Source organism: Puma concolor, chromosome E3 (assembly GCF_028749965.1).
Source record: "Puma concolor isolate L17-30 chromosome E3, mPumCon1.1.hap2, whole genome shotgun sequence".
In the NCBI taxonomy this organism is placed as follows: Eukaryota; Metazoa; Chordata; class Mammalia; order Carnivora; family Felidae; genus Puma; species Puma concolor.
In genome coordinates, this window is record NC_141682.1 from 33,488,877 (window position 1) to 33,510,535 (window position 21,659).

At 54.9% G+C, this 21,659-nt stretch overlaps 1 protein-coding gene and 1 long non-coding RNA gene across 11 annotated transcripts in view; both read right to left on the reverse strand.

Annotated features, from left to right (window-relative positions):
• CLEC16A (C-type lectin domain containing 16A) overlaps positions 1–21,659 on the reverse strand; it is a 203,191-nt gene that overhangs the window by 21,224 nt on the left and 160,308 nt on the right. The window lies entirely within an intron of this gene.
• On the reverse strand, positions 1,752–8,286 carry LOC147573130 (uncharacterized). Its single transcript, XR_015245236.1, has 2 exons — positions 2,330–8,286; positions 1,752–1,900 (listed from the first exon to the last, which is right to left on the reverse strand). It is a non-coding gene; the product is annotated as an uncharacterized LOC147573130 (long non-coding RNA).

The following is a 21,659-nucleotide window of genomic DNA, read 5'->3' on the forward strand; positions in this document are numbered from 1 at the left end:
AATGTCGGTGAACGAGGAGGGGCCGTCTCGAAGGGTGAACGGCCCTCCCCACCCGCCACCTGTCTTCCCTTCTTTGGTTATGATGTGGGCTCTGAGGAGCAGTTCCCTTCTGTCAGGAAAAGAAACCCATCACGTGGACACTCGGCCGCTGCGTCGGGGGGTGGGGGCAGAAGGGACTGGTCAAGCACCCGGAGCAAGCGGAAAGTGAAGCTCCCCAGTCCCTCCTGGCCGCCGCTGCCTGAGAGCACTGGCCTTTGCCTGGCCGCGGTTTCCTGTTCTGCCGGGGAAGCTGGATATGGGGATTTTACGTAAAACCTGATTTTCAGTAGCACTGACAACTTAATTCAAGTTCCATGTTTTAAACAAGCAGCAGGCCACCCCAGCCGAGGGAACCAAGGGCGCCCCCCACCTGTGTGGGCCGTGAGCGCGTGTGGCTGAGCACCCGCCACGAGGCTTCTGCGTCCGGACTATGTGGCTCGGGGGCACTTCGGTCTCGCGAAGCTGTGCCTCACAGAAGCCCAGGCTTTTTCAGGAAAGAGCTCTAAGATTTCGAGGCGGAGAGCGGCCTGCCCTGGCAAAAGCCAAGATTTACTCATGGTTGTTCCACACTGAAAAGCAGAAAATGAAGCCTGCTGAGGGCCGATTCAGGAGAAGCAACCTGTGCATTTTCGGCGTTCTCCGATGTGAATGAGGCCCGTGGGGCCAGGTGCCCCCAGCTGGCCTTTTCATGACAGGTTTTCACGACACAGCGTTCGTGTTCTCTCACCGCCCCAGCGTTGCTGGGAAACGGTCACAAATCGGCATGCCTTGTGACCTCCTCGCGCATGGAACCGAAGACGGCAAGCATGGCTGCCGCAGAGTTTCTTCCCTGGATGGTTCCTTCCATCCAGGATGGTTCCCGGATGGTTTCCTCCCTGGATGGTTCTGTCCTTTCCCCTCCCAGTGCAGTCTGCCAGGTGCCCGGGTGGGAGGAGGGCTAGGGAGAACTGAGTTTGGAGTCTCAGCCTGCCGGGGGGCCCTGGGCAGACCCCAGAGTCTACAGGGTAGGGCCGACAGACCACACGGAGCTTTCTCGTCCACGCTGTGGACTCAGGAGGGTGGCTCTGAAGCCCGCCCCCAGAAAGAGGAGAGTGATGCCCAAGGGTGGTGGGGGCTGGGGGCCATGGAATTGGGGGCCACACCAGAAAAGCCAAATTACCCACAAGTCTTCCAAGAGCGTGTGCATGGGAGACTGAGGAGGCAGGGTTCAGATTCAAGCCTAAGAGTAGCACACCCACAACGGGACAGGCCAGGACTAGGTGCCCACACATGACTCTTCCAAAGAATTCACACAAAATGAAAGCATCTACCAACACGGGTGCAGGGTTCAGAACCCTGTGGGCCAGCAGGACCCTTGGGGCATCCCCCACAGCTCCTTCCCTTACTGTGAGGACTCTGAGGTGATAGTGAGGGTGGAAGACACGGGAATCTGCCCACAGACCCTTCCGGTTTCCCTTCATGACGAACCACATGTGATTTTCTGCTACATGGGTGTGTGCACAAAGCTCTGGGCTTTAGGGGTGATCTCCGGGCTTCCCCCCGACAGGCCCCTGGAAACTGTTTCTGATTTGCTTCATGTGCACCTCCTGTCTGGTCCAGGGGGCAAATCAGGAGCCTGGGAAATGGGGCATTTCTAACGCCTCCTTTGAGCCGAGCCTGAGCAATGTCACCACGGGTCACGTGACCCCTAGATCAGTGACCGGCTGCACCTGAAAACGCCACAAGACTTTTATTTCTGGTTGCATCGAAGCGGGTAACGTGTCCAATGTACAAAAATAGCTGGGACTTGCAGAATCTTTTGGCCTATAGCTCTGTATCCATGGACAAATCCTCTTGGATTCTAAGGACTATACTTGAAAACCTGCAGAAAGGAAAAAACGGCCTTTCAGTATCTTGCTTTCTTTTTGTGCCGTCTCTGCCCCGGCCTTGGCCCTCAAAGTAGTTTTGCTCCCCGGTGAAGCCTGCCTGAGTGGGCCACTACCGACCAGGGAGGCAAAGCCTCGATGGCCCCCTGGCTGCCGGGGAGCATCTGGGCCGTGTGAACACCAGCTCCTGGCTGTGCCGGCACCCTTTTCGCTGTCTTGAACACGGGGGGTGACCCTCTCCGGCCCACAGAGTGACCGGTCAGCGGCATGTGGGGGCACGGGGGCACTAGGTCTCTTGAGAGGCTCTTATGGCGGCATCACCTCGCTCTGGAGTTTTAAAACCGAAGGCTGCAAGGACTTGGACTTCACTCCCGAGGCCCGGGCCCCTGCCGTGCCCAGCCCCCTGCCCTTTCCGGTGGTATTACCGTCTGTACATTAGCAAGCAGAGAGCTCCCCAACACTCTCTCAGCAAAGGCATTAGAAAGCTCAGCAGTGGCCATCTCGACTGCCTCTCTACTAAGGCAGGAACCAGGGCTGAAAGAGCAGGGAGAGGGAGGTGGGTTAGACAGTTGTCAGGGCAGAGGGGTCACCGACCCCTGACTCCTGCGGTCCCGGCTCCCGACGGGGCAGAACCTGGAGCCACTGGCCAGGGCGGGGGTGGGTCACCTTGCTGGCAAAGGACGCCCCGCCCCCCCCCCCCCCCCGCAGCTCTCGCCAGCCTTGGGAGCGCCTGGTTCTTTCTGCCGAATTGTTCGTCTCCCCAGCCGTGCTCTGTGCGCTCGGGCCACAGCAGGGTTAGGGCCACGCCGACGTGCATGCCCGCCTCGTGTGTTCTACAGAGTGGCGGTGTGCACGGGGGCCAGGGAATGCATGTGGGTCTTCTGCAGAAGGCACGTGCCCTCGGCACAGACTTAATAAATACGCTCCCAAAGCAGAGCCCCACACCGCGGCCCCGATGGCGCGTGCACTTTGCGAGGACCCGGGCTCCACAGAGTCGGGTGGTTAACTTCTGCAGCCGGGCCACGTCACCAAAGCCCCTCCTACCGGGTGCTTTAATGGATCGGGGTTGGGCCCCACCAGCAGATGATGACGTCCCGTTCCACGTCATCTACAAAAAGAACTGGAGACACTCTCTCCAAGTACGCGAGTCCGACAGAATCAGTGTGTCCAGAGCCGTACAGAGATCGCGGTGGAAGGGGGCCCAGAACAAGCTTCAAAAGCCATAAGCCAGGTCCTCAAGTGGACAGGGACTTTATCGGCTTCTGTCGCGGCATACCCGCGGGACACAGGCAAGCGGGCAGCTGTACACGCAGCTCTGACATCCGCGAGGGAGGAGCCTCGAGATCACACGCTTGGCTCTGGGCCCATAGGTCCCACTCTGGGCACGGGGCACGGGGTGGAGAAAGCGCCCGGGGTCTGGCCACCCCACGCGGACGTGCGAGCACAGGGGAGCCGCTTCACGCTGCAGGCTGGTGTGCGCTCCCATGTCAAGGGGGTGACAGCAGCACACCTGGCCGAATGCGTTGACACAGGTCACGTGTTCAGGTGGTGCTGGCCGTTCTGATTACTTAACGGACATGCGTCGCACCTAGACCTCAGGTCCAATGAGGCAAGAATTGAGGATTTTCATCTTTGTGTGTCTTTTCTTTTTTCCTTTTTACATAAAAAAATTTTTTTAACCTTTATTATTTTTTTTGAGAGAGAGAGAGACAGACGGAGTGTGAGCAGGGGAGGGGCAGAGATAGAGAGGGACACGGAACCTGAAGCAGGCTCCAGGCTCTGAGCTGTCAGCACAGAGCCTAACACGGGGCTCATGACCTGAGCTGAAGTCGGACGCTTTGAGCCACCCAGGTGCCCCTTCTGTGTCTGTGTGTCTTTCCTTACCCGCGGGGGGTATTTCTCTTGGCTCTCTAGAGAAAACGGCACGACACAAAGCAAGCTTCTTCCTCCTGTGCTCAGTTGTGACCGAAGATCTTAGGAGTCAATGAAGACAAAGTTCAAGAGATGTATATGCAAACCGTAGATAAGAGGATGGGATTCTTGTTATTTTCATCAGGAGCCTTAGAATCTCATCGGTCACGTTTGGGTTCAAGACATGCGTGACTGTGTTCCGTCTTTGCTTAGGTGGAGCTGAATCCAAGTGTCCTTTTGAAAGATGTGCGCTGGGCAACACTCACGGGAGGAAGGGGAGGCGACAGCCACCTGGGCCTCCAAAGGAGTGGCTTTCCCCGGGTCTCTGTTCCTCGCTCCCCATCACATCCCATGTACGTCCGTGTGTGGGTCCGTGTGTTGGTGCACGCACACGCGTGCTCCCTCCGCAGCTTACAGTCATCTTTTCGTTTCTAAAAGGCAACTGCTTCCAAAAAACGCTTGGAAACGATCTTGGCACTTAAGGGGGCGTGTGTCTTCTCAACAGAAAACTCCGGGCAAGGGGGCTTGCGAGGCCTTGGAGGGGGCTTCTCTGACAGGCCCCACTTGCCCCGCTTTCTCTTTGTGCTTCCCTGCAAATGCTAAGCTAATGTGTTCGACGCTGAAATCACCCTGGCTATTCTGCATTTGTAGTTTTCACTTATTTTTTTTTTTTTAGTATTATTAATATTTCATCATAAAAGTATTGATTTCCTTTAACTAAGAGACTTTAAAGTTTGCTGCGTCCTTAAGCACGATTTTATTATGTCTTGGGGCCAAATGTTTTTTCCTCCCCCCGCCAAAGGAATGTTTTTCCTTTCACATGATGTATGTCGAGAAGAAAAAAGGAATTGATTCACAGAATTCTGCATTCTAGGCAACTTTTAAGGAACGTATCTAGTAGGTACACTGGATAGACATCTCCTAAACGTGAGCTCGGGGTCTCACTGCTGAGCCTTTTTGTTAGAGGTAAGAGCCCGAGCACTAAATTTGTGTTAACATGAGTCAGCTCTAAGAGGAGCTGAAATGGGGCAATTATGACAACTCCAGACATGACCTTGAAGCTTAAGAAAGTCCTCACGGGTACCCCAGGATTCATCAAAGCCCCACTTCTCCTGCGGTCTTCCCTCTTCCTTTCAGAAAGCCAACAGCAAACGAGAAGACGTCCCGCGGGAATAGGTTGCTTAGCAGAGGTTTCGTCTCCCTCCCCTGTGGGGCCCCGGTGTCAGAGGCCGGCTGTGGACACAGGCAAAGGGCGCCCGGGTTTCACTGGACCCGTCCAGGAAGCAGGCGGAGGGCACTAACTGGCAAACCAAATGAAGCGCTCTGAAATGTTTAAATATTGAACATCCTCCTTCTCCTTCCTCCACATTCATTATTAAGTGGGACCCACACATCACTGTGCGCCTCGATTTCACTTCTTCCCAAGAATCCATGACCCAGTGGACAGTGCTCGGGGCGGGCAAGTGGGGGTGGGGCTGAGATTTGGGTTTTTTTTCTTTCATAACCTCGCTGGAAATCCTTTACGGTCAGCTTGTTTTTAGAGCCATGAATTCCTGGAAACGTCTCAGCCTTTCAATGACCCCTGGCGCCCGAATGCAGATGATTAGTGCCCCAAATATTGACAGACCGGACTTTTTTTCCCCTTCCCAACAAGGGAGCAGTGTCAGAGCGAGGCAGCGCGGAAGATGCTGCGGCCACCGGACAAGTGAGGCTGCACCAACGTCACTCGCACAGGCGATCTATTATTTGGGACCCTGTGGCTCCCTCGGCCTCACCTAGGTAGGAACAACGCCCACCGTGCCAATGTCCGAAGTGCCCGGTTTAAAACAAAAAAAATCTGTCTACAGCTACTGGATGTCCTTTGCTCAGCTATGAGACACGGGGAGGGAGGCTGGTAGTGACACAAAGCACATCAGATGTCAGCGGTCTGGGCCCGCTGCCAGAAAGCTCAAGAGCTGGGCCCGGCGTCACTCCTTGCGAAGAGGAACCCTCGGGACTGGAAAGATAAACCTAAATAAAATCTTTCCAGAAAAGAAGGCAGCACCTTTTCTTGGGAACAAACAAAGGGGGGCCAGGGCGGGCCATCTGTCACGCCTGTGCGGAGAGCGGCCGCCCTCCTTTGGAGCTGCCCGCGGGGTGAGCTGGTTGCAAGCAGTGCTGTTCTTGGGCTTTTATCTGTTCAAGTGAAATCGTCCCAAATGACCGGCCTACGGCTTCCACTTTCTTTTAAAAGACAGTACTACATTTGAGATCGATGTTTGCCCCTGAAATGCTGGCTAAATTTATCCTTCCCTGCATCCTGCTCTCTGGTCTCTGCACGAAGCTGGCGAGAGCAACGCCGGCCCGGCCTTGCTGAGTGAAGTGTCTGTCTTGCAACGCTTGCTCGCAGCTGGGAGTGCTCAAGCACCCAGCCCTGCCTGTCCCTTTGGTCACCACGGACACCAAGCCCCCAGGTCTCCTAAGGGTTCCTCTGCTGCCTCACTCTCTGAAGTCCCCGTGAATCAAGGCCCCGGCTCCCCGAGTTCTTTACCCCAGCTCTCCCAATCTACCCCGAAAAGCCATCGGGTTGGCTGGCTTTCAACGGCTCTAGAGGACCCCCTCCCTGGCCGGCCCCTGCTCCCCCCCCGCCCCCAAAGCGGCTGAGTGCTCATTATTGGATTGCCTTTCGAAGCAGTGGGACGACGGAGGCTGCCGTGGGCTTCACGGGCTGAACTAAACCAGAGAACTTACTTCTCTCTCCTGGTCTGGCTTGGCAAGCTGCCCTGTGAGTGAAATGTCACTGATTGATTTCGTGCCTGATGCCCAGAAAGCCCAGTATTTCTGAAATCTTTATTCCCTATATGCGGTTGCAAGAGAATGTGCCCTAAACAGACACTTTGAGCTCCGGCTTCTATTTTGCTGTTAACCTGTGGACTCTCTTTTTGGCAGGAGTAAGAGATAAAATAGAAATGAGGCTGAACAGAGGAACGCACGCGGCCAGGCCGGCAGGCAGGCGCACGCGTGCTGGGAAGACGGTTCTGCCTGGAGGCACCAAGCGGGCTGGCCTGTCTGGAGAGCCGCGCTGAGCACAAGTGTGGGGTACAGGTGTGGGCAGCTGGGCACCCCTCGCCCCACTCCGCTTTCTGGACAGCAACCTGGCAAGGTGTTGTCAGGAGCCTTCAACAGGGGCATTCTCGCGGACTCTAAGAAGCGGTTTCCAAAGGAGTAACCAGAAGCGTGGACAAAGATTTCTATACAAGGGTGGTCATCACAGAGCGAGGCATAGTGCACCAGAAACGACCTAAGTAGCCAGCGTAAACGGCCTGGCTAGGTCAATTTCGGCTAAACTTCAGACCGTCAAGAGTTGAACTGTGTCTCCCCCCAAATCCTCATGCTGAAGGCCTTATTCCTCAGAATGTGGCCTTATTTGGAAACGAGGTCATCCGCAGACAGAAGTAGTTGAGGCGGGGTCTTGAGGGGTGGGCTCTAATGCCTTAGGAAAAGGGACAGCGTGGACACAGAGGTGTGCCGGGGGCAGCTGCGTGGGAAGACGAAGGCACACATCGGGGTGACCCTTGCAGGAGCCAAGGAGCAACGAGACTGCCGGCCAGCAAAACGCCAGACGGGGGACGTGATTCTGCCATGACAGCGATGGTTCTAAGAACAAAACCCCACAACCCAGCAGCTCTGATCCCGGGCTGCACGTGTGCACAGAGAGGTGCATCCGAGGATGCCCACGGCAGCGCTGCCCGGGAGAGTGAAAATCTAGAAGTGACCCAACGCCCAAAGACACCCCTGCACCCACACTGCATGGCCAGGGAAAGGAATGAGCGAAATCTGTACCCAATGACACGGAAAGCTTTTTACTCACAGTGGTGTCCGAAAATTAAGTTGCAGAAGGATAATCAGGATTAGAATTATTTTCAGGTTTAAGAAAAAGTGGTGGGGGGGGTGAACCCACAGCATAAGACAATTATAGATCCATGACTTCTTATCCTAAATCCCTGAGGCCAGACATGTTTTTATTTATTTAGTTTTTATTTATTTTGAGAGAGAGAGAGAGAGAGAGAGAGAGAGAGAGAGAGAGAGAGAGAGGAGGGGCAGAGAGACGGAGAGAGAATCCCATGCAGGCTCTGCCAGCACAGAGCTCCATGCGGGGCTTGAACCCACGAAGCCATGAGATCATGACCTGAGCTGAAAGAGTCGAATGCTTAATCAACTGAGCCACCCAGGCGCCACAGGCCAGATGTGTTTTAAAACTTGGAATCTTTGGGGCGCCTGGGTGGAGCAGTCGGTTAAGCGTCCGACTTCAGGCAGGTCACGATCTCGCGGTCCGGGAGTTCGAGCCCCGCGTCGGGCTCTGGGCTGATGGCTCAGAGCCTGGAGCCTGTTTCTGATTCTGTGTCTCCCTCTCTCTCTGCCCCTCCCCCGTTCATGCTCTGTCTCTCTCTGTCCCAAAAATAAATAAACGTTGAAAAAAAAAACCTAAAAAAAAAAACTTGGAATCTTTAAGGGTTAAAGATCTTTAAGGGCCATGTGGCACACACATATACGTCTTTAAAATCTTTAAGGGTTAAATCTTTAAGGGTTAAATCTTTAAGGGCCATGTGGCACACACATATACGTTAAGTCACACCCTCGGCTGGTCTCAGGCAGCCAAAGCCCCAAATATTGCATTTCTGCAAGAAATAAAACACATATATTTACAATAAATGGCATCTGAGACTCTTACAAATAACTCACAAATAGTTCAAGGCAGATTCCGCCACCAAGTGAGTTAGGAAAAAAAATTTTTGTCCCCCCAGTGCTGTTTGGGCTTCAGAATTGCAGAGAAGGTTATGGGCACACGCAGAGAATGCAACGGCACACAGAAGGCTCTGGAAGGAGACAAGCCAAACCGTGGGATGTCTGGGGAGGGGTGGGAACAGGGAAGAGTATTTAAAGGGGACTTAAATGGCGCCTGGGTGGTGCAGTCGGTTGAGCGTCCGACTTCAGCCAGGTCACGATCTCGCGGTCCGTGAGTTCGAGCCCCGTGTCGGGCTCTGGGCTGACGGCTCAGAGCCTGGAGCCTGTTTCCGATTCTGTGTCTCCCTCTCTCTCTGCCCCTCCCCCGTTCATGCTCTGTCTCTCTCTGTCCCAAAAAGAAATAAACGTTGAAAAAAAAAAAAAAAATTAAAGGGGACTTAAGTCCCATTTGTAATGATATGATTTTTTCTTCTTCTTTTTTTTTTTTAATGAAGAATCCACTCATGTATTTCTTGGGTGGCTAAAAATCAGGGAAAAAAGGGAAGACACACATGGGAAGAAAGCAGAAATATTTACGATGCTTTTCTCTCGGGCGGCAGGACTGTGGGGTTTTTTTTTTTTCCTGTCCCTCTATGGTTTCCGTCGATAATCCTCCACGTTCAGACACGAGCGCACACATGAGCAGAGCGGGCCTGCGGTGAAGGCAGGACAGCCGAATGGTGACCGGCCCTGTCCCTCTCTGTCATCGGCAGCTCATCCCCAGGGCCTTGGCGGCCTCGCAGGGCAGCGCTGGGACCCGCCGCCACAACTGCCCCCAGGTCACTCCTGCTCCGAGACTCTGCGTGCCTCCATCACCGCGAGACACGGCCCCTCCCCGGGGGGCTGCTCACATCCCGGCCACTTTGATTCATCATCTCACTTACTCTCTCTGTCCTTTATTTTTCTGCCCTCGTTGGCCTTTGATTGCTTTTCGGGAGTTTATCATATTGAACTTTTATCCCCTTCCAGGAAACTCTATTCTTTTTTTTTTCTTCCCTGCCACAATTAATAAATAATTGTGATAGCACTTCTTTGGACAGAAGCACATCCCAGACGGAACTGCCGGACTGTGTCTTTTGGGCCCCTGTGGGTCTATGAAGGGCACATCGCCTGTCATGGAGAAGGGGCATTTCAGTCTGTCGCCGCACCGGGGGGTGGGGGGGGGGGAGGCGGGGAGGGTGCCAGTGGGGTTCACATTGCGCACGCGGCTCTTGACCCTCCAAGACTGCTGTGCTCGCCCGGCCATCCTCCAGGGGGAGGCCGGGCAGGAAGAGTGCTGGCCGGGAGCGGGGCACTCAGCGCTGGGGTACAGCCAGGGAAACAGAGCACAGGGCTGTGGAGACAGGTGGGTTCAAATCCTAGCCTGCTGCGGATGGCCTGTGCTGCCTTGAGCCGCCGTTGCCCTGGGTGCAGTAGGAGAAGGCAATCCCCACCTCACGCGTGGCAGATGTGCACAGAGCCACGCTTAGCCCAGGCACTGGTGTGTACCAACTGCTTGCCACACGGGAGCCGGCCCCACTAGATGGTAGCACCAGCCACGGCTCTGAGCATTTGTCTCCGGACAACCTTCACCCCTTTCTGCCACTAGCCCTAATCATCTCTCAGCCTTTGGGATCCGATTTGTAATAAGCTTTAAAAAAAATGTTTATTATTTTTGAGACAGAGAGAGACAGAGCATGAACGGGGCGGGGCAGAGAGAGAGGGAGGCACAGAATCCGAAGCAGGCTCCAGGCTCCGAGTTGTCCGCACAGAGCCCAACGCGGGGCTCGAACCCACGAACCTCGAGATAGTGACCTGACCCCAAGTCGGACGCTCAGCCAACTGGCCCACCCAGGCACCCCAAGGGATCATCTTTTTAAAAAGCCCCTGGAGGAGCTGGACAGAGGCGGCTGACGTTTCGTCTGCCGGCACCAGGAAGCGACTCCTGAGCGACGAATAGGTGGTGTTCACCTGTTTTCTGTCTCAAACGCGTAACACAAACTGCTGGCCACTTCAGAGGTTTTCGACAAATGCTCGAAGCGGTGATTCTAATACCTACTTTCTTTCCCAGAAGTCTTGCTTCTGAGGTCAGACCACAAACAATAGAGATTTCTGGAAAGGTATAAAATACAAACTTATCTCCTAATTTACAGGAAAGGAAAGGGAACAAGAGGCTATTTTACCAGTAAGAGCAGAGTATTTTCTTCAAAGTCAAAAATAAATGGAAAAAAAGGCAAATTTTAGGGAAGAGGGAGGGTGCCAGGTGAGTCTGGATTGCATCAAGGTTTCCAGATTATTCCTGTGTTGTGCGTTCCAATCCGCCCCCCCCCCCAATATCTGGACCACTTTAAGGAAAATGCTGCACAAACTGGACCATTTTATGATGAAACTAGGATGCAAATGAGATAACCTGGTCTTTAGAGAAAGATGACAGCTTTGGGACAGCCTGAGTAGTTTAGAACTGTTTTTTTCTTTTTTTCAACGTTTATTTATTTTTGGGACAGAGAGAGACAGAGCATGAACGGGGGAGGGGCAGAGAGAGAGGCAGACACAGAATCGGAAACAGGCTCCAGGCTCTGAGCCATCAGCCCAGAGCCCGACGCGGGGCTCGAACTCCCGGACCGCGAGATCGTGACCTGCCTGAAGTCGGACGCTTAACCGAATGCGCCACCCAGGCGCCCCAAGAACTGTTTTAAAAAATACGACAGCTTTACCAAGCCATACTTCACACACTGGACAATCTACACATTTTCAGGGTACAATCCACTGATTTTTAGTCTACTCACAGAAATGTGCAATCCCACTACACCGCCCCCTTCTAACTAGTTACGATTATGACTTATAGCAAGGGGGTTACGAACACATGTACCCCCAGCTCCGCTGAATGAACCTTGCAAAATCCCTCCCACTCACATGGAAAGAGACGTGCTGGGAAGGACTAGGCACCTTCCTGGGAAACAGGGCCAGACTCTGCACCACTCTTATCTGGCCAGGGCGGAAAGTGATAACAGAGGGGAATTCTGTGCCCAAACTGGTGGCAGGCTATCACCCGGACAGCACTGTTTTCATTCCTTGGGGATCTGGGCAGGCTGCGGGCGCAGGCGTCAACAGCTCTCCCGTCTGTGTGGCCTCCTGTCTGGGATGGATTCCTGCCCAGCTCTGCTTCTCCACTTCCTCCCAGGTCAACAACCCTCCCTCGGAGATGCTTTCCTGGACTCTCTGTCCCGGTCGGATCCCTTTGTGGCATAGTATCCTAGCTGTCAGCTGATGCCTTCAGGGCCCTGGCCATGGTTGGCATCTACGGGATCCTCGGGGCCTGGGAGCTCCAAAGGGGACTTGTCTGTTCAGTATACCCCTGGGTCCACAGTGAACAATGTCTAGCACGTAAAGGGGGTATTGAAGATTTGGTGGTTCCATCCATCCATCAATCTCTCTCTCTTCCTCCCCGTACACCCACCCACCATCCCGTGCATCCTTCCATGTATCCATCCACCCACCTGCCCATCCATCCATCTACCCACCCACCCGTCCAGGACTTCCCAAGCACCATCTGTATGGTACCCCATCCCAGTGAAGCTCCAGGAGCTGGGCAATTAGCAGAAAACAAAACACAGTGTCGGCTCTCTTGGAGCTTACAGTTCAATAATGGGCTGGGGAAGGACGGGGTGCGGGGTAGGCAGACAATGAAGAAAGGGAAGACACTGGGAGGAAATGAGTGTTCTGACAAGAACTGAGCGGGACGGGGTACCTGGAGTGCCGGGAGTAGGGCAGGGCTGTGATGTGCACAGGCTGCTCAGGAAGAGCCCGGAGACAGAGAAGTCTGGGGAACAATCCTAAGGCAGTGAGGACAGAGCCACGCAGGTACCTGGGACGACAGTGCTCAGTGCAGGGGATGGAAAGCAGGGCATGCCCGGCCACATCAAGGCTCGGCCAGAGGCTCCTGTGGCCACCCTGGAGTTCGTCAGGGGGACAGTGGAGAGGGGTGAGGTCTTGAGGGTCTAGATTGTGTGGGACCCCGGGGGCCACTGTAAGGAGTTTGTCTTTCGAGTGAAATGGGAGCCAGTGATGGATTTAGGCAGAAGACACACATGATCTGACTTATACCTGAAAAGGATCTTTCTGGCTATGGTGCTGGGAACATACTGAAGAGGCAGAGATTGTGAAGGCCAAGGTCAGGAGTCAGCAAACAACATCCTGCAGGCCAAATCCCAAATCCGGCAATGGGCCTGTTTTTCTAAGTGAAGTTCCACTGGAAGTGGCCACACCTGCTCATTTACATATTATACAAGGTGCTTTGGCTGCAAAGGCAGTCAGGCTGTGACAAAGACCGTGTGGCCGGCAAAGCCTAAAATATGACTGCCTGGCCCTTTAAGAAAAGTGAGCCAACCCCAGCCTAGGAGATGGGTACAGGGGTGGAAGGGACTGGATTCTGACCACATTTCCGAGGTGAGGTGCACTAACAGGCCAGGTGAGCTTTGGCCCTGGAGTGCATGAGTGCTCTGTGTGAGAACTTGTTTCCAGCGGCTGCTTCTTTCCAGCTAAGTATAGGTCATCAGATCCCATGGGCAGCCCAGCCTGGGGCCGATCCCTGGGAATGACGGTCTTCCCGCTCCCAGGGCTGTGGGAGCCCTGGTCAGTTCGGAGGGCAGCTGTAAACACCCGCACCCTCCTTCCCCGACTTGGAGCCCATGAGCGGCCCCCGTGGCCTTGCTGATGAAGTCCAAGATGGTCAACCCTGCGCAGGAGGTCATTCCCAGGTGGCCTCATCTCCTGCCCCACACATCTCAGGCTGCTTGCGGGACCCACACACGTACCACGGTTTTCAGAGCCCAGAGCCTGCCATCTGCCCAGGATGCCCGGTGTTTAACCTGGCCCATCTGTCAAGACCTCCTTCCAGAACCTTCCTTGCCCTCCAATTCTGGTTGGGCCGGTGCCCCTGTGGGGCTCCCACACCATTGCAGTGAGGCTCAGACCGTGTAGCGAGAGCACGATAGGTGTCCTGGAAGTGTGATGAACACCGGCGTCTCCTGAAACCGGGCCCAGGGCACCAGATGTTTCTGCTCCCAAACTCTGAAGGCCCGGGCAGCCCTCACTCGCTGCTCTGATGGGAGAGAGGCGGTCTGAAAGCAAGCCCTGCTCTCCAGGCCGTCAATTCATCTCTGTGCTAGAGGTGACGGAGCTGGTAACAGGTGCATCAGATCTACGCAGAAGGGACCTCGGTCACGGTGGGCCCCATGCCGCACAAGCCAGCAGTAAGAGTGCGGTGAGGATGGGCGGATTAAAGAAACGACCATCAGGTCACGGCATTTCACCCCAGGGGTCGCCCAGACTCTCTTGTAAAGCCACCTGAGAGAAATTCAGTGAGATGCCTTCATCTCTCATAGCGTTCTCAAGACTGGAGGGCTTTTAGAACAAGTCAGGGAGCCTCACAAAACACCAGTGACCCTCTCCTCACTTTAACTGGGCTGCACCTGGCATGGACACGGGGGCTTTTCAAATGCTCTCAAGGCGATTCTAGAAACGCGTAGCCAGGGCGGGACTCCATGCTGCTAAAAGGCTGTGCTGCTGCCCCTGGGAAACCACGAGGGCGGGTCCCGTGGGCCTCTCCAGCTGAGTGAGGGTGTCCTAGGCGGCTGACTTCCTGACCTCCCAGCTGGACAGGCCCACCTGCCCGCAGAGCAAGGAGCTGCCCCAAAGGCCAGGCCAAGCTGAGCAGGCCCCGCTGCCTCTGGCCACAGCAGAACGAGGCCACTCTCCAACCTGAGGCTGGAGGGACGCCCCCGACGCCGCCCGGTGCGCTGGGCCTCTCCGCTCCTTGGGGAAGGCACTGCTGTGCCTTGTGTGTGATGCAGTCCTGACCAAGGCTCAGGGGGGCGCTTCCTCTAAGCTGGATGGAGCGGGGTCCGGAGCCAAGCTGAGGGGTTTGCTGAAAAAGTGCTGAGTGCCAGGGACAGGACGCACTTGCAAAGTATGGTTTTGGGCTTCCAGCTGTTTGCGAATTAGAGGTCGGGAACTTAGAATTCTCACCCAATGGGCCTGTTGGCCACGGAATCCTGATCCTTCCGGCAGGCCTCTAAGCCACGTGAGCGATAACACAGGACAGGGAGGAAGAGTAACAACCAGGATGCGGAGAAGGAGGAGCCTGGCAAGGGCACGGGCTGGGGTCAGCCGGAGGTAGGCGGGCGCTGGGGACGCTGACCTGCTGTGCAAGTCCAGGTAACCCCCCCAGGCTGAGGAAACTTTGACTGCAAAGTGAGCGTAAGCCTGCCGCTCCCTAGGCTCACAAGGCGAGATAACAAACCCACGGAGCAGGCCTGGTACAGAGTTCGAAGCACAAAAGGTGGCCCATCGATGGCAGCAGCAATGGGGAGCCTGGCCCCTGTCACAGTGATGGGAGCCGGGGAGCGCCCTCACTCTGGGCTCAGCTCCCCTGCACACGCTGTCTCCTGCCTGGAACACCTCGTCCCCCGCCCATCCAGTTTGCTCCAAGGAATCCTCCCGCCCTCAGCCCCCACCACGTACCCAGGGAAGCCTCCCTGATCCCCGCAGGTTCCCTAGCAGTGGCTAATCATTTACTGGTACAAACGGATGAATAAGGCCTGTTCTTTTTACCAGACTGCGAGCTCCGTGTGGCAGGGCCAGGGGTGTCTGGTAGGCTCCTGGCTGTTACCTCAAACCCAAGCCCAGCACCTGCCACAGAGCAGACGCTCGGTGCACGCAGGCTGAACAACAGAATACATGAAAAGGTGAACTTCATGGCCTTCCACAGAAGCCCATCTTTGGGGGGCCATGATGGCAATGAGCTGCAGAACTCCCCGAACTCACATCACCGAAGAGCTTAGCTACACGCGGGGCCAGCCCTAGAACCTTCCGGAAGGTCGCCAAACTCTTCCCTGACTAGCAGACCTTAAATCTCCGTTGCAGGGGCCCCTGTGTTCAGCTGGTGCACAAGCGTTTCCCACTGCAGGTCGGCGCCTTATTATTGTTACTTTGAAGCGTTCTGGCGGAGAGCCAGACCAGGCTGCGAAAAGCAGGAGAATAAGCTGTTAATGTCTCACACCTACTGGGCAGATGTCAACTGGCCCGGGGAAGCCTAGACAACCACTTAGTGCTGCCAGCCAAGCGGAGGCATCTCGGGCCTGATTTATCAGCGCTCCTCGACAGGCGAGCTCAGAAAACCCTTCTCGGCCCGGGAGCGAAGACGGCTCAGGGACCACGTGTGAAGGGCTGAAGTTGAGAACATGGCCTCCCGGCTTTCAAACGTGGCTGTGCCAAGGCAAGCCTAAGAATTTCTTCAGGTCCCCGGGCCCCGAGGAGGATCCCAGGACGGGGGACTGAGTAGGCCGCGGGGCGAGGTGGCCAAGGAGTGGGTTTCGGCAGCACCCCGGACCACTGTGTGACCCGGGGCAAGTGACTTAACCTCTCTGGGCCTCAGATCCCTCACACGTTAAGCAGGGATAGTAACAGGGCCTTCTTCCTCCCCAGGCGGTTATGATCCCCATCGTGGAGACACCTGGCCAGATGCTGGTGACGCAGTGAGCCACAGGAAACGCTCTTCCGTGGTGCCCAAGCCACGCAGACCTTTCCACCTGACGATGGCAAAGCACACTGCGGCTTCTTGGAGGTACGACCCGGACGGTCACCTTGCCTCTCGGGACTCGGCTTCCCCCTTCCCCTGTCCTCAGGGCGTTACTGGGAGTGCCGGTGGGAAAGACCTTCCCGACCCTACGGTGCTAGCTACACACCCTGCGGGGACAGCGCCATCCTCACGAGCAGATGGCACTGGGCCTCTAGGCGGCTCGCCCGTCAGCAAGCGCCCCCTCCCAGTGACCTGTGGAACAGGGACGCCCCATTTGTACGTCTGCCTCCCCCCCATAGGCTGCCGGCTGCACGAGGACGGGAACGGAGCTGCAAGGGGTGCTCGGTGCGCACTGGCTGGGAGATGCGCGGTGGCTCAGGTGGCCCTGGCTTTGGCGGCTCTAGCAGGGCGGGCACCCGAAGCCCCCTCAACCGGCAGAGCCCCAGAGCACCAGCCAGAACAGCTGTGAGTGACCTGTAGGGGCTGGGCCAGCTGCCCTGCAAGGGGCAAGAGCCCCCGCCAGGAGGCCCAAAGTGCTGGTCTGCACCACGCCCACCCCACCCCCCCCCACCCCCCGAGGGCACAACGCGGCCAGGCTGCTCTAGCCCTGAGGGCCCCGGCCTCTCCTCTTTGATGTCAGCGACGGTTACTTACTGGGGCATCGTGAGGCACCTCACAGGTGCCCTGGGCCAAGCTCCCGCCCTTGGGAGGCAGGTTCTATCAGGAACCCCATTTTATAGAAGAAGAAACTGAGGCTCAGGGAGCCTTCCAGAACTTCCTGACAGCAATGGTTCGGTGCCAAAAAAGCTGGGTAGGCTAACTCCAGGGCATGTGGCCCAAACCTCCTCACGGCAAGAACGCCCTGGGAGGGCTGGAGCATGGTTTAAACAGCACGGTGGCATCCACCCTTCTGGCATATAGCAGACGTCCAAACGGTGGTAGCTTTTAAGCTGCTTGAAGCTGTGGGTGTCCCAGCAGGCACGAGGGGCCCCTCTGCCGACCCAGTGGGGACAGAAGTCGCTACGGGGGGCCTTCGGCATCTGCTCTCTGCTAGGGTGGCGTGGAGAGGTGAGAGAGGGCGTAGCGAGCAGGCCATGCCTCCACTAGGCCCCGGGCACTGTTTCAGGAGAACAGAACGCTGCTCTGAGCTGTGGGACATTTTCCTTGGGCATCGGGCTGGAAATCTGTTGCTTTCTTTTCTTTTAAGCATTTTTCCAGAACATCCAAGATTTTATAAATGTCAACTATTTCAGAACATTCTCCAGGATACGAAGGGTAAGGGTGGGAGGAGTGTTTGGGGAGGTTCTTTCCATCAACACCGACTCTTCCTGCCACTGGACTGACCCAACGATTTAGGAGGACCTGTTCCATCCAAGAGGCTGGAGTGCATGTGGTACCCAGTACCTCAGGTTCAACTGTCAGCCTGTGAAGTCAGCATACTCAGAAAGCCACAACAAAGGGCAGCTTTATCTCAGAAGCAACAAAGAACCTTCAAGTCAACTTAGCAAGAAAGGAAAGAACACCCAACAAGAGATAACCTTTTTCTCAGGAAGCAGGTAGAAACATTACAAAGAACAGGAGTCTGAAACCAGGCTCAGTCTCTCTGGGACCCTGGAGAAGGGGCTCCTGCGTTGGAGTCTTGCTCGCCCCGGCCGCAGAAGTGGGATTAGTGACATGACGGTTTTTACACATTTCTCTCTTTATCTTATGTAGGGCAACTAGTCTAGTACCTAGCAAGCACAGAGCAGGCATTCAATAAATGGGACTCTCATCCTGGGGCCTTAAAAAAGTCTGTGAAGCTACACGTATACCGCACATGGCATGCACCTGAATTTTTACCAAACTTGCAAATATTTTCAGAGGAGTCATTGCAAATCATAGCCCAAACTGAGTATTTCACACAGCTGAAGCGCCTCCTGCCCGAATCATGTGAATTCAAGGACCTGAGTTCATAGCAGGAAGCGATGGAGACAAACTAAAACAATTCATCGGCCCTGCTTCGATGGGCTTTGGGGTATCTTTTGGCGGTCGCTCCGGGGCTTAAGGAACGGGCTGTTTAAGTGTGAAGAGATGTCACAAGACAGCTGTTCCTGCCACACTGGGATAATATTGACTTTGGGCCCTCTGGGAATTTGAGATGTTGAACAAATAATACTCTGTATGTGTTTCTGGAGAAAAGCACATTCATACAAAATGCCATGGCTGGCCAGCCACAAATAAAGGAAGCTGTATTGAGTCATGGGATGCTGGCTACAGAGAGGAAAGAATCGAACAAAGTCCTAACCTCAGTGGAGAAGCCAGGAGGTCAGAGGAGAACCTACTGGGGGTCCCATCATACCATCATGTCCTGTCTGGGATGACAAGCCAAGAGGTGGGTCAGCGAGCCCTTGGAGGCCCCCCGCTCGCTCCTGGGAACCGTTCCAATCATCACAGCTCCTGAAGGCCTCCTGGATAGAACACTACCCACAAGCAATGAGGATTTTGCTCGGGCAGAAGTTGGGATCACCAAAATGCCCTCGCGGGCTAAATGAGAGGAGAGGGTTCAGACATAAAGTGAGAGTCCTTGATATTTTGCCTTAAGCTAGCCCTGGGCCTCCCCCTCCCTCCACCCACATGCTTCATTGGTCACCCAAGTCCAGTTAGGGCCACAGCCCTAGATATTTCTGGACTCACTTCATGGTTACTTACTCCAGGGAAATCCTTGTGCAAGGGCGTGCAGAGGCGCTCATTATTTGTCAAGGGCAAAAAACTGGCCACAACCTAAACATCCATCAATGGGGGACTGGCTAAATAAACTGGTGTGCCCACATGATGGATTGCTCTGCAGGAATAAAAACGAAAGCGGGCACTCTCACGAACTAACAGGGAAGAAAAATCTAAGACACAGTGTTGAGTGAAAATGGTGTTCGTCGATGTCAAGAAATAAAAGGGCAACGCAGTAGGCCAGCACAAGCATAGCACGGAAACACGCAGAAAGGGATATGGAAGGACGTGCACCAAGCCGAGGAAGGGAGAAGCTCTGCAGAAAGACTTTCTCATCCTTCCCAAGGGCAGAGCACCACCTACGGCATAGTTAGGGGGGGCGGGCGGGGTGCCATCGGAAGGGCTGAGAGCATCTTGGGTCTCTCTCCTGCCCACCCCCTTCTCCTCTGCCTTTCCTGACTCCAGTAAAGCAAAAGCCAAGCCCCCTGCCTCCTCGCTCCTTGGCCTTGGCACCTTCAAGGGCTTCCTACTGCTTCCAGGGTAAAATTTCAACTCCTCAGCAGGCAGAAGCCCTCAGGCGCTCTGACCCCACTGGGCTTTCTAGCCTGTCTCCCTGTCACTGCCCCTCATTCGCGAGTGCTCTCTCTCTCTCTCTCTCTCAAAATAAATAAACTTAAAAAAAAATTTTTTTTTTTTTTTAATTTAAAAAAAGGGGCACCTGGGTGGCTCAGTCAGTTGAGCGTCCAACTCTGGCTGAGGTCATGATCTCACGGCTCATGAGTTCAAGCCCCGCGTCGGGCTCTCTGGTGACAGATCAGAGCCTGGAGCCTGATTCAGATTGTGTGTCTCCCTCTTTCCCCGCCTCTCCCTCACTCATGCTCTGTCTCTCTCTCTCTCTCTCCAAAGTAAATAAACATCAAACAATTTTTTTCAAAAAAAAAGCCAGCTCTTCCTTCATCTGTCCCCCTTTCCCTTCTCTCCCTGGTGGTCCCCTACCTGGGCCCTAGGGGCTGCCATGCTCTGAAGAGGCCACGAAGGGCCGGGCAGAGAGGAAAGGGATGTGTGGAGGACCCAGTGACTCCCTCCTCTCTGTGAACACTCAGCACTATGCTGCTGTCCCATGCCAGCCTTCTGCTCTGGTTCCTCTCACCCTTAGGAGGGTCCCCGTGAAGTGACAACTCTCGTTTTAGCCGTCTGCACACTCGGTGATGCCACTCGGTTGGCACCTGATGCTCTTGGGTCCCAAGGCAGGCACCATGACTGGGTCTTGGGAAGTGGTAAAATGGTTCCCAAACCCAGTTCCAGGGGGGACCCTAGGGTTCCCTAGGCTAGTCAGAGACATTTTGGGGCAAACATCAGACCAACTGGTCTTTAGCTGGGAATTGGTCTTTTTCCAATTCCCAGCTAAAATTAAGGGCCGGGGTCTTCCCTGTTTCTGAGTTTTACCCCACAAAGGAGCCTTTGATCCTCGTCATTTGCTATCACGTGTCTGTTAACGAGAACTTGCAGTTGGTAAAACAAATGACTCAGCAGCAAAAAAACAAACATCCAGAGAGGAAAGAGGCTCATCAAGTTTTTTCACATAATTTTATGGATTTTTCCTTCGGACGCAGACACCTGCATCCACAGAATACAGTCATGTTTTCTACTGGTTTCCATGCTCCTGGGTTCCCAAAGCACAGCTGGTTCCCAGGTGTTCTGCCCCTGAATAATCTTCAGGACTGAAGGCATGGGCTCATGGAGTGGGCCAGGCACTCTCCTTCCCGTGCTCAGGTTTCCTGGTCCGCAGAGTGACCGACGGTGCCAGCCTCCCAGGCCCGGTGTGTGGGTCAGCGAGAACTAAGTGATGGCAGTCAGGACCATGGGGGAGCGGGCACGCGCTGGGCTGGGGCGCTGGGGACGGATCTCCGCTCTCCTCTGGCCCTGGCTCTGCCTCCAGGAGCTGTGGGGCCCTGGCACATCACAGCACCGGAATCTTCCTGGCCCTTCTGCAGGAGGCAAATTCTGCCCCCGCGTTTTATCAGCACCTGATGACAAGCCTTTCTAAATGAGCAAATCTGTACAACTGTGCTGTGTCTTTGGGACGTGCAGCACAGGGAGCTGCTGGGTGATTAACTTCGTGCAAACTGATTGAATGCGTAGAGAGGGAACCTATTATTTGGGGTCCCAAGGGTCAACCGTGACTAATAACAATGACAATAAAAAATACCGAGAGCCTAACCTTCACTGCACACCGCACGCGCGTGAGGCATCGTTCTGGGCACTTAGGTGAATTAACTCCTTTCATGCTCACGACAGCCTGATGAGGTGGGTCACATTTTCATCCCCGCTTCTTTCCCCCTTTTTAATTGCGGTAACACACACATACCATAAAGTTGACCCTCTTAACTATTTTTTAGTGCATAGTTCAGTAGTGTTAAGTACACTCATTTTTTTTACACGAATAAACAGGTGCTGGCCCAAGGCCACGTAACGGGTAGAAGGTGGAGGGAGGACTTGAACCCAGACTGTCTGCTCCAGGGATGGGCTAAGCCACCTCCTTCTGCTGACTCTTACCCGGGCAAACACTGCTGCTGAGACCAGAAACCCATGCCGGACAAACGGAAAGAACGACGGGCAGGGACACCGGGTGTGCTTCAAGGACACCTCAGGGTAGAGAAGTTTAGTGCATCTTGTCTCTTCTCAGTCCCCTTCCACTTTTTCCAGCTGCCCTACAATAAACGCTCGGCTCGTCCTAGGAAGTCTGACAGGACGAGGAACCGGCAGGAGCCGCGTCCTCCAGGGCAGGCACAGGCGTGGGCCGACGCGCACACACAGGC